The sequence below is a fragment of the Sminthopsis crassicaudata genome, chromosome 3 (assembly GCF_048593235.1).
Source record: "Sminthopsis crassicaudata isolate SCR6 chromosome 3, ASM4859323v1, whole genome shotgun sequence".
Classification (NCBI taxonomy): Eukaryota; Metazoa; Chordata; class Mammalia; order Dasyuromorphia; family Dasyuridae; genus Sminthopsis; species Sminthopsis crassicaudata.
The window spans coordinates 135,333,964-135,346,764 of NC_133619.1; the positions used below are offsets into that span (position 1 = coordinate 135,333,964).

Below are 12,801 nucleotides of genomic sequence, written 5' to 3' on the forward strand. Positions count from 1 at the left end.
CAGGTACAAAGACAGCTAGATTCTTATGTGACAAAATGCATTTAGAACTACATGCTCTATACCCCCACTATGACCAAAAAATGAAGAATTCCCTGGCATCTAATATATAATAGAGCAATAATCAATAATCATAATCAATAAATCAATAATCATATCAATAATCAATAATCATATTTCCATAAGACTATAATGAACATTTTGCCCAGAGGGAACCCTCTCACCTCTGCAGAAATCTGGATGACTTGGCTGGCTAGGTTATAAAGTCCAAGAGTTCTGTGGTCTGGAAAGCTGAAAAACCTCTTTTTAAAGAGAAAATCTAAGTGATATCAACAAAAGCTCATGAAATTAGAATTAAGATTATTGCCACTGACATTTGCCATACTTATCACTATATTGTCGTTTTAATGGGTTATGATTCTGCTATCAACACTGCCAAAGTGGATCCTGATGTGACATTTTTAGCATGGGAAGTGTTGGCTTGGATGCAATCATGGGCTTCAAGGTTTCAGGGGTTCCCCCATTTTTGGAGTGGACATCAACAAAGAGAAATTGGGCAATTGAACATATTAATCCACAATATTTCAAGAAGCCAATATGGGAAGTGCTTGTAAAAATGAGTAATGGTGAAGTTGACTACTCTTTTGAATTTTTTGTATTTGAAATTGAATTTATTATAATTTGAAGTCATGTTAGCTACACTGGAATCATGTCATAAAGGATGAGAAGTCAGTGTTGGTATTGAAATAGCTGCTTCAGGTCAAAAGATGTACATTAGTCCTTTTTAGCTGGTTACAGGCCGTACATGGAAAGGAACAGCTTTTATAGAATGGAAGAATGTAAAAAGTGTTCCAAAACTGGTATCTGAATGCAAGTTGAGAAAGATCCAAGTTGATGAATTAATGACTAACAACTTGACTTTTTTTCCTTTTATATTTTATTATACTTTTATTGATTTTTAACTCACTTTGCTTTATGACTCATGTTGGGAGACACAAATCAAAAGAAAAGGGCAAAACCATAAAGATAAAAAAAAGAAAAAAAAAAGAAAATGAACTTAACATGTCCAATTTTCCATTGTCTTCTTACTTTTTTTTTTTCTGGATACAGATAACATTTTCTATTCAAGGTCTATTGCTAAAAATTACTGCAACATTAAGTAGAACCAAATATTTCATAAATGATCTTCACACATTCTTGGTATCGTGTACAAAGCTTTCCTCATTCTGCTTGTTTCACTCAGCATTAATGCATGTACCTCTTTCCAGGCCTTTCTAAAATCAGTTTGCTCATCATTTTTTAATAGAACAGTAATATCCCTTTACCTTAAGATGAGCCCCACTTGCATCACATAGCCCTCCCTCTTTTGTATCCCTCCCTTCTCCCTTTAAATCCCTTTCCCTTTCTCGTTTCCATTCCTTATTACTCTTTTCCTTTTCCCTTTTCCTCTCCCACTTTTTAATGAGGTGAGAGATAATTTTCTGTAAAGCAATATATCAATTATTTTCTTTGACTCTTTGTGGGATGCAGTTTCTAACTTTTTATCTTCTCTTTTCCCTTTTTCTAACACTATCCCCTTTCCAGTTCTATTTCTGTTTTTTTTTTTAATGTCATTAAAATCAAATTATACATGTAGTCTTAATGTATATCCACAACATTAATACAGTTCTCAAGAGTTCTTTCGACCTTTTTCTGCTTCTCTTGAGTCATATTATTGGAGATCAATTTTTTTTTTTGTTTTGTTTTGTTTTGTTTAGGTCTATTTTTTTTTCCTTAGAAACATATGGAATTCATCTGTTTCATTAAAGGTCCATCTTCCATGGAAGAAAATGCTAAACTTAGATGAGTGGTTTATTCTTGGCTGCATTCCAAGTTCTTTTGCCTTTTGGGTATTAGATTCCGGGCTTGTAACATTTTTCCTTAGTCTGATACTTCTGAAATTTGGCCACAGTGTTTCATGGAGTTTTTTTTTTTTTTTTTTTTTTTTTTTTTTTTTTTTTTTTGTTGTTGTTGTTGTTGTTGTTGTTGTTATTGTTGTTGTTGTTTTTTGTTTTTTGTTTTGTTTTTAGGATCTTTTTCAGAAGGTGTTCAATGAATTCTTTCAATGCCTATTTTACCTTCTGTTTGTATTACCTCTGAGCAGCTCTCTTTGATGATTTCCTGTAAAATAGTAGTTAGGCTCCTTTTTTCATCATAATTTTTGGGAAGTCTAATAATCCTCGGATTATCTCTCCTAGATCTATTTTCCAGGTCTTTCATTTTGACAAGTAGATAGTTGATGCTTTTCTGCAGATTTTCATTTTTTTGGTTTTGCTTGATTGATTCTTGGCGTCTCAATGAATCATTCATTTCTATTTGTTTAATTCTGATTTTTAATGAGTTATTTTCTTCATTAGCTTTTTTTTTACTTCTTTTTGTATGTGTCCAATTGAGTTTTTAAATGAGTTGTTTTGCTCTAAGGAAATTTTTTTTCCATTTCACTAAATTTGTTTTTTAATGAGTTATTTTCTTTTTCCAATTCACAAATCCTACTTTCTTGGGAATTCTTTATCTTTTCAAATTCACAGATCCTACTTTCCTGTGAATTCTTTACCTTTTCCAATTCCCTAATTCTGTTTCCCTGCACTTCCTGTGAATTCTTTACCTTTTCCAACTCATATTTCAGGAAGTTGTTTACCTATTCTAATTCACATTTCAGGACATTGTTATTCTCTTGCATATCTTCTTTTTCTTTTCCCCATTTTTCTTCTAATTCTCTTTTTAGATTTTTTATGGTCTGTTCTAGGAGAGCGTTATTTGAGGTATTGTCTGGAGGCTGTCTGTTGTTAGTTTCCTCAGGGTTGAAAACCTGCTCTTTTTCTGCTTAGAAGCTATCAATCATTTTCTTTATTTTTTTACTCTTTTTTTTTTTTTTTTTTTTTTTTTTTTTAAGCCTTTAGGGTCTGCCTTCAGTGAAGGGAAGTTACCAGCTTCCTCTGCAGAGCAAGGATGGGTTTATGAACAATATCTGTCCTCTCAATGGGCTGCAAGGAACAGCCATGCTGCGGGAAAACTCTGGGAAGAGCTCCACATGGAAGTGAGTATGCCTGGGTATCATGGGCCGGGCTGTGTAAGTGCCCTGTGAGGAGCCCTGCTGTAAGGATTAGTGATCACCTTGGAGCTAGAGGTTAAGGAGCAAAGGTATCACTGCCCCCCCCCCAAATGCCTGCTTTTAGTATTTATTTTTGTCCTATCCCTTACCTCACCCATAATGTCTCTGCCTGGTGAGAGCAGTCAAGGTGGGGAAATTCCACTACTTCTGGCCAAGCCCCTCACTGTGCAAATGAGAGGCTGCCCTGGGCTGTGCCCCTAGTGTGTGTGAGACTGCCCCCCACAGGAGCCCCTCACTGCAGAATGCCACGAAGACCTGTGATATGGTCTGGTCTGTTGCTTTCGGTCCTGGGTTGGCACAGCCAGATCCTCTCAGGCTCTGGCATCCCTCAGAGTACCCACTACCTTAGGCTCCAACTTCTCTGCTGGTCCACTACTCCACCACTGAAGCAAAGCAGTTAGGCTTTGGCAGAGAGATTTATGTAAACCTTCCAAACTCAGAAGCCACCCTGCTCCCATTTCTATCCCTGCTCTGCACTGTTCTACTCTCACCACCTCAGGTTAAACCTTTACTAGCGATATTCCAGATTCTCTTCCCCTGGCAAGTTTTTGTACTTCCAATCTTCATGTGTTTTACCAGTGAAGCACTGTTTTCGAGGTTGAATTAAATATTTGGTTGACAGGGAATTGGAGAGAGCTTAAAAAGTTCCGTCTGACTTCTCCACCATCTTGCCTCCCGAGTTGCAGTCTTTTATTGTAGCTGCTGTTAAATCCTATGCAATTCTAATTGTAGCTCTAATATATTTGAATTGTTTTTATTCTTAGTTTGTTTTTGTTTATTATAGAATTTTCCCTTTGATCTGGGGATTATAAAATTTAGCAATATTTTCTTGCTCTCTTTGAGAAGGTGATAGGTGGATTTTTTTTTCTACTTTTACTTTTCCCTCTTTTCCTATCATTCAAGTTCAATTTTCTTTGATTGTTTTTTGTATTATTGTTTCAAAGTTATTTTTATTGTCTTTATGTTTTCTCTTCTTGTTCTCTTATTCAGATCTCTTACTTTTCTTATAAGATGTGTTTTGGTCTCCTATAGCTTCCCTGGCTTCCTCTTGCCCAATGCAAATTTTCAAAGAATTGTTTTCTTCTTTGAGGCCCTGGATCTCCTTTTCTAGTTGATTAACTTATTTTTCATAATGTTTTTGGGGGAGTATTTTCAGATTTTCTTAATCTTTCTCATTTTATTTTTAAATTATTTGGGGTAGTAGGAGAGGTTTTCTTTTTTCCTTTTTTTTTTTCTTTTTTAATGTCATTGTCCTTCTCTGAAGATGAACTTCCATCTTCCCTATTCTCATATTTGCTTTCTGTGTTTCAATTTTCTCTTCTTTATTGGTTTATTTATTTATTTTTAATGAGAATTACTAATGTAAATACTTCTAATCAGACAGGATGGTGCCTCTGGGTTCATTTTAGCCCTTCTTTCTGACTTGGAACTTTAAACCAAGAACTCCATCCTTCTCCAAAGACCCACAGTTGCAGATTCTCTGCACCACTGTTTCTGCATTCATCACTGTGCTTCCTTCTTGCCCAGGACTTCTTGCATCTCTGCAGCAGAGCTGGGCTTAATTGCTAATCAGCAGAGTCTTCGAAGCATCAGATCCCCAACTTCCCTCACTGTTATGGAGGTAAAAGTTCCTGTGGTTTAGGCTGAAGTTGCAAATCCACCTAGCCTGAGGGCTCTCTGTTTTCAGTTTCTGCAGAGCTAAACTGGACATGTTTAGACTTTGTACCTGAGGTTTTTCTTCAGTCTTCTCAGGTAGGACCTCTGTTCTGCCCCAACTCTTATCTGTTTTTTACCAATATATGTTCACCCTGAAGGCACAATTTTGATTTGTTTGTAGTAGAAATCTGAAGAATCTGGAATTTTCTGATCTACTTTGCCATCTCCCAAGAATCCTCTGCTTTCTATTAAAAGAGAAAGGGAAAGAAATAAAAAAAAATATTAAGTACCTAATATATTGCCGACCCTGTACTTATTTCTTATTTCTTTTGATTTTACCATATTTTTTAATTACAAAAATGAGTGGATCTAGAGAGGACTTGAAATTTTTCCACTTGTGAACCCTTTTTTTCCTGAGAAATATTAAATGAGCCTGGGAATATAAAATATAAAATAAGTACACAAATCAATTATTCACTGATAATAAAGCATACTTTTCTGACCACCACATTCAGTTACAAGACTCCATATTATGTAGCAAGCCACAGTTAGAAAAGCTGGGATCTAGACAATATGCAAGATTTATGCCAATAACAATATATGACCACATGACCTATTTTTTTCAAACCATTCTCCAATTGATAAATGGTCAAAGGATATGAACATACAATTCTCAGATGATGAAATTGAAATTATATCCACTCGTATGAAAGAGTGTTCCAAATCACTACTGATCAGAGAAATGCAAATTAAGACAACTCTGAGATACCACTACACCACAGATTGGCTAAGATGACAGGAACAAATAATGATGAATGTTGGAGGGGATGTGGGAAAACTGGGACACTAATACATTGTTGGTGGAGTTGTGAAAGAATCCAACCATTCTGGAGAGCAATATGGAACTATGCCCAAAAAGTTATCAAACTGTGCATATCCTTTGATCCAGCATTGCTACTATTGGGCTTATATCCCAAAGAAATACTAAAGAGTGGAAAGGGACCTCTATGTGCCAAAATGTTTGTGGCTGCTCTTTTTGTTGTAGCTAGAAACTGGAAGTTGAATGGATGTCCATCAATTGGAGAATGGTTGGGTAAATTATGGTATATGAAGGTTATGGAATATTATTGCTCTGTAAGAAATGACCAGCAGGAGGAATACAGAGAGCCTTGGAGAGACTTGCATTAACTGATGCTGAGTGAAATGAATAGAACCAGAAGATCGCTGTACACTTCAATGTTGTATGAAGATGTATTCTTATTGAAGTGGATATCTTCAACATAAAGAAGATCCAACTCACTTCCAGTTGATCAATGATGGACATAAACAACTACACCCAGACAAGGAACACTGGGAAGTGAATGTAAATTGTTAGCATTACTGCTTATCTACCCAGGTTACTTATACCTTCAGAATCTAATACTTAATGTGCAACAAGAAAATGGTATTTACACAGATATATTGAATCTAGGTTATACTGTAACACATGTAAAATGTATGGGATTTCCTGTCATCAAGGGGAGGGGGGGGGATAATGTGGAAAAATGAATACAAGGGACAATGTTATAAAAAAAAATTACTCATGCATATATACTGTCAAAAAAATAAATAAAATTTAAAAAAAAGAATACACTGATCTCAAAGAGAGATTAAATACCAACTTTAAAATTCTGAAAATAAATTGGGAGATTAATAAAAGTAAAAGTTAGAAAACCATTGAACTAATATTCAAAACTTAAAATTGATTTTATGAAAACAACTCCCAACATAGATTAAACTTTAGTTAATTTGAATAGAGAAAGGAAAGAAGAAAATCAAATTGTTAGTCTCAAAAATGAAAAGGATAAACTTTCAACCAATAAAGAGAAAACTAAAATAATAATTTGAAACTATTTTGACCAATTGTATGTCAATAAACTTGTTAATCTAAATGAAATAGAGGAATACCTACAATAATATAGATTACCCAGGTTAACAGAAGAGGAAATAACTAACTTAAATAGTCCCATGGTAAAAAATAAATAAATAAATAAATTGAAGAAGCTACTCATCACCTCCCTAGTTTCCAGGATTAAATGGATTTACATATGAATTCTACCAAACATTTAAAGGACAATTAATTCCAATACTATGGGAACTATTTGGAAAAATAAGAAAAGGAGTTCTACCAAGTTCCTTTTTTTGAACACCAATGTGGTACTGACAACTAACCAAGGTAGGGTCAAAAGAAAGAAAAAATATATAGGCCAATTTCTCAAATGAATGTTGATGCACAAAAACTTAAAATATTAGCAAAGAGTTTATAGTAAGTTATCACCAAAATAAAAATATATACACACATAAAATAGCACACCATGACCAACTAGGATTTAAATAAAGAATGCAAAGTTGTTTCAATAATAGGAAAACTATTAGCATAATTGAATACAACTATAACCAAACTAACAGAAATCTCATTATTATCTCAATAGATTAAAAAAATTGATAAAACCCAATATCAATCAGTTCCTATTAAAAAAAGAAAAAAAGAAAAAAAAAATAAAGAGACACTAGAGAGAATGGGAATAAATGGAGTTTTCCTTAGAATGGTTAGTGTCATTTAAAATCATCAGCAAACATCATACATAATATGGACAGAATCATACATAAGAGGGGCAGACTAGAACCATTCTCAATAAGATCAGTGGTGAAACAAGGTATCCCACTATATTATTATTCAATATTGTACTAGAATATTACTTTTATCTATAAGATGTTATAAAGTAAATAAGGAAATTATAGTAGGTAATGAGTAACCCAAATTATTACTCTTTGTAGATGATATGATGGTATATTTAGAGTATCTTAGGGAATCAACTAAAAACTATTAGAAACAAATCACAACTTTTTCAATTCACAATAAATTCAAATAAATTATCAGCATTTCTAGATGTTACCAACAAAGTCTAGCAACAAAACTGAAAAGAGAAATTCCATTTAAAACAACTGTACATGATACAAAATATTTGGAAGTCTACCCACCAAAGCAAAGTCAGAAATTATATGAAATTACAAAACATTTTCCACACAATAATAAATCTAATTAATTGGAAAAATATTAAGTTCTCATGGTTATGCCCAGCTAATATAATAAAAATGAATTATACCTAAATTGATCTACTTAATAACAATCAAACTCCCAATTCATTATTTTACAGAGCAAGAAAAAATAATATCAAAGTTCATCTACAAGAAAAAAAGGTAACAATTTCAAGGGAATTAAGGGGAAAATTTAAATGAATGTGGCCTTGCTGTACCAGACATAAAACTATATTATCAAGCAGTCAGTCAGTGGAATAGATTAGGTTCACAAGACACAATAATCAATGATTATAGTAATATAGTAGCTGATAAATCCAGAGTCCCCAGCTTCCTGGATAAGAATGAACTATTTGACAAAAATTTCTGGGAAAATTGGAAATTAGTGTGGCAGAAACTAGGCATTGATGCACATCTAACACTGTATATCAAGAAATGGTGGAAATTACTTCATGATTTAGATATAAAGACTGATACTATAAACAAATTAGAAGAACAACAAGATCACCAGCCCTGAATTTAAAAGGACCAGAGTTCAAATTTGGACTCATACACTTAACACTTCCTGACTATGTGATCCTGGGCAAGTCACTTGATCCCAATTGCCTCAGAAAAAATGAATAAATGAACAAATTAAGTAATCAATTAAAAGCACTTCTAGTCATGTTAAAATGTTCCAAGTCATTATTGATCAGAGAAATGTAAATTAAAAACAACTCTGAGATACTACTGCACACACTTTTAGATTAATTAATATGACAGGACAAGACAATGATGAATATTGGTGGGGATGTGGGAAAACTGGGATGCTAATAGATGGTTAGTGGAGTTCTGAACTGATCCACCCTGCAGAGCAACGTCTCTACTGAGTCTGTATCCCAAGGAGATCATAAAAAAGAAAAAAAAAATTATCCAAATGTGCAAGAATATTTGTAGCATTCCTTTTTGTGTGGCAAGGAACTGGAAACTAAGTGGATTTCCATCAGTTGGTGTGTGACTGAATAATTTATATCTTCAATGAGTGTCAAAATTCTCTTCATGGTTCTGACTCTGCTAGATTTCCCTACATTTAGCCTGCTGTGAAGCAGCATACTTTCTTCTTCTTTCTACCCCTTTGCTAAACTCTTTGCTAGATTCCCTTGTAATATCAGCCCACTATTAATTAGCATAATAAATCTTTGCTCCTTAATTTGGAGACAAACTGTATGTGTGAATACTTTTGCCAACCCCACAATACTAGCCAGTGAAACCCTAATCCTGTTGGAGTGTCTTTCTCTTCAATAAATAAACTAGTTTGCCTGGGGAATAATATGTAACGAACCTAGAAAAGTTGGCCAAAGACATATATGAATAGCTTAAATGCCAAACATAGAGGTTTGGAATTTTTTGTATTTTGCCCTAGAGACAATCAGTTGTTATGGGAGTTTTTTGAGTGCAGAGGTATGCTCGGATTTCTACTTTACAAATAAATATTAGCTTTATAGAGCTGTAGAAAATTGATATGAAAGCAGATGAACTTGAAACAAGGAGACCACAATTAGTACCACAGTTTTTCATCATCCAGGATGATGGGATTTGCACAGACTTTGAACAGAACTCACTGTCCAAGTAAGGTAAAGAGAAATAGATAAATACATGTAAGCCCCTCTGTGTATGCTTGTTTGCTTACTGTCTTCCACATACAATATTATGAATTACTTGAGGGAGTTTTTTGACTTTCTTTTGCATTGTTAGCATTAAGCACAGTGCCTTGTACATAGTAAACATTAAAAAAATGCTTCCAATTAATATATTGGCTGTGATGTTATGTAAGTAGAATCAGTGAGACTTAGCAAGTGATTTAATATGGAAATTGAGGGAGGGTGCAGTGTTGAATATGACTCAAAGATTTTAAAACTAGGTGAGTAAAAAGGTGCTGAGGCCCTTGTTAAGGTTGGAAAGGGACTTCAAAAGGCTGGGGATTGTGACTCTTATCCCAAGACTCAAAAGAATTTGTAGGCTTAAAACCATATCCAAATCAAGGAGCAAATTATTGTAAGTGTAACACCAATTGAATTGGGATAAGTTCCAAAAGAACTGAGCAAAGAACCAGGAGCAAGGAGACAAATGTATCCAGTTCTTCACATCACTCATATGATAATTTTATGAACCCCAGAAGTACAACTAAGAAGTACAATGATCTCAGGAATTTGGTTATCATTGACCAGCAGATTATGTATTTAACAGTCAGCAATGTTTGTGGGACTTTTCTAAGACCAGAAGACTTTAGAATAATTGACAGACAGATTGTCAGAACAATAGCATTCTGAAGTCAGAGGATAAAGTCTCATTAATATATCTTCCCCAAAATCTAAGAGAAAAATATTATTTTATTCCTAGGTCAGAAGATTTTTATAATCGTTGATGGACAGATTTTTAGAACACTCTAAGGTCAGAGGGACCTTTGGATCACTGATTCTAAAGGCAGAAGACTTTAGAATCTTCAGATTGTTAGAAGTATTCTAGGGTTAGAGGACTTTGAAATTATTGCTATATTTTCTTTAGAAGCTATACCTTATTACACTCAGCTGAGATTATGTGTTTTATCTTTTGAAATACACATTTCTTTATGAATCATGTTAGGAGAGAAAAATCAGAACGTTGAATCATGGTTCTGAACTCAAAAGGGAAAACCATGAAAGAAAACATTAAAACAAAAAGTGAAGATAGCATGTATTGATTTATTTACATTCAATTTCCATAGTTCTCCTTCTGGATATAGATGGTATTTTCAATACAAAGTTTATTCAGAATGCCTTGGATCACTGAACCCCTAAGAAGAATCAAAACTTTCATTGTTGATCATGGCACAATGTTGTTGTTTCTGGGTACAACATATTTCTTGTTCTGCTTGTTTAACTCAGCATCAGTTCATGTAAATTTTTTCAGATCTTTCTAAAATCAGTGGGTTCATAATTTTTTTATAGAACAATAATATTTTATTACTTTCATATAGAGAACTTATTCATCCATTTCCCAATTGATGGACATCTATTCACTTTCTAATTTTTTGGCACCATAAAAAGAGCTTTTACAAACATTTTTGCATATGTGTGTCCCTTTCCCTCCTTTCTGATTTCCTTGGGATACAGACCCATTAGTGACACTGCTGGTTCAAAGGGTATACACAGTTTTATTGCCCTTTGGGCATAATTTCAAATTGTTCTTCAGAATGGTTGTATTATTTCACAACTCCACCAACAATGCATTAGTTTCCTGGTTCCCCCCCACACACACACATTTATGATAATCTTTTCCTGTCATCTTAGCCAATCTGAGAATATCAGGCAGTATTTCAGAACTGTTTTAATTTGCATTTATCTAATCAATAGTGACTGAGAGCATGTTTTTCATATCAATAAAGATGATGGTTATAATTTCATCAGGCTGAAGATCTTTGCTAAGTTCTTTTCAGGAAGAATGTCCATATAAGGTACTCTTTTTCTCTCCTTTAATTGCATCTTTCTTTTTACTATAGCAACTTTAGTTAGTCTACTAAACTTTTTTTTGCATTTAAGCTGCCAATCAATGGCACATATTTAGGTTTCATGGCATATTCCTTTAATGGAGTGCTCCAAACTCTTTTTCTGGGTAATCCTGGAGCTTTTCCAAATATATTTCATATTTGCCACTTCTGGTGCTTATTCAGTCTCTTCATTTTGGCTGTAATTTCTTTTCCTAAGTAAATGTCCTTTTTGCCAAAGAGAATAGCCATTGTGAATTTGTCATGCTTATTTTAAACTAAGAATTATTACCCTGACTCATCATACTAAGTATATTATGAGGAGAATAGTTATGCACGTAGAAGAAACGGACAAGAAAATTCAGGAGAGAAAAACACTGATGGGCCTGAAGTAAGTTAGACCTTTGGTCAATAGGGTCTGATGTCAATGGACCATTCAGAGATTTTTGTTCAAAAGTACATCTCTGATTAATTCATCTCTTGATCCACTCTTGTTCTTTAGCTGAGCCAACATTCTCTTTTCTCATAACTCTCAGGACTGAGCAACAATTGCATAATAAAAATTGATCCCCAGTTTCAGGGCAAGGTTTTATCACAATAAAATAATAATAATAATAATAATAAATATCGGCTAGCATTTATATAGTGCTTTAATGTTTTCAAAGCACTGTATTTATATTATCTCAATAGCAATGTCAGGTAAGGGATTAGAATGAAATTGGAAAGGTTCTGTTTCTTCAGGATTTATTTTATTTGTAGAAAATATTAAGTACTGTGTATTTTAAAAATGTAACCCTGTAGCAACTTTTATGCTATATTCAATGATATAGCTGATGTAGGCATCAGATGGTAGTAGGCACCAATTTTTTTTTTTTTTTTTTTTTTTTTGCTATGTGACTCATTCACAATGGCCATTTTGGCAAAAGGTAGGTTTGTTTAGGAAAAGAGATTACAGATAAAATAGGTACCAGGAATGGTAAATATGAAATAGAGTGGGAGAGCCAATAATTAGCAAGGAAGGGGTTTAAAATAATGATGGAAACAGCAAGTTTCCTAATGAAACCCCAATTATCCAGGAGAAAGGGAACATCTTATGAGGTTGAGGTACTCTTTTCTTAGTATTAGATGCAATGACTGGACTAGCTCTTTGGATAACCTTAGGATTAGCCTGAGTACTTGGTTTTAATGGAGGAGTGAAGGAGGCAGAAGAGGTAATATGTGGCTAGTCAAAGATGGAGTCTGGAATCTGTAGTCTGGCATCTTCTCTTGTGTCTGTAGCTGAGAGTTGTAGTTTAGAGAGCTTTCCCAGTTGTCCATTAAATACTTCAGTAAGATTACATCACTGAAATATACTGAGCATGCACAACCATTACATAACCATATTAAGTACTAAGTATATACTCAATTTTATTATCTG

At 33.9% G+C, this 12,801-nt stretch overlaps 1 pseudogene; it reads left to right on the plus strand.

Annotated features, from left to right (window-relative positions):
• The first annotated feature begins 404 nt into the window (after positions 1-404).
• Positions 405-959, plus strand: LOC141561924 (alcohol dehydrogenase class-3 pseudogene; annotated as a pseudogene).
• The last annotated feature ends 11,842 nt before the right edge of the window (positions 960-12,801 follow it).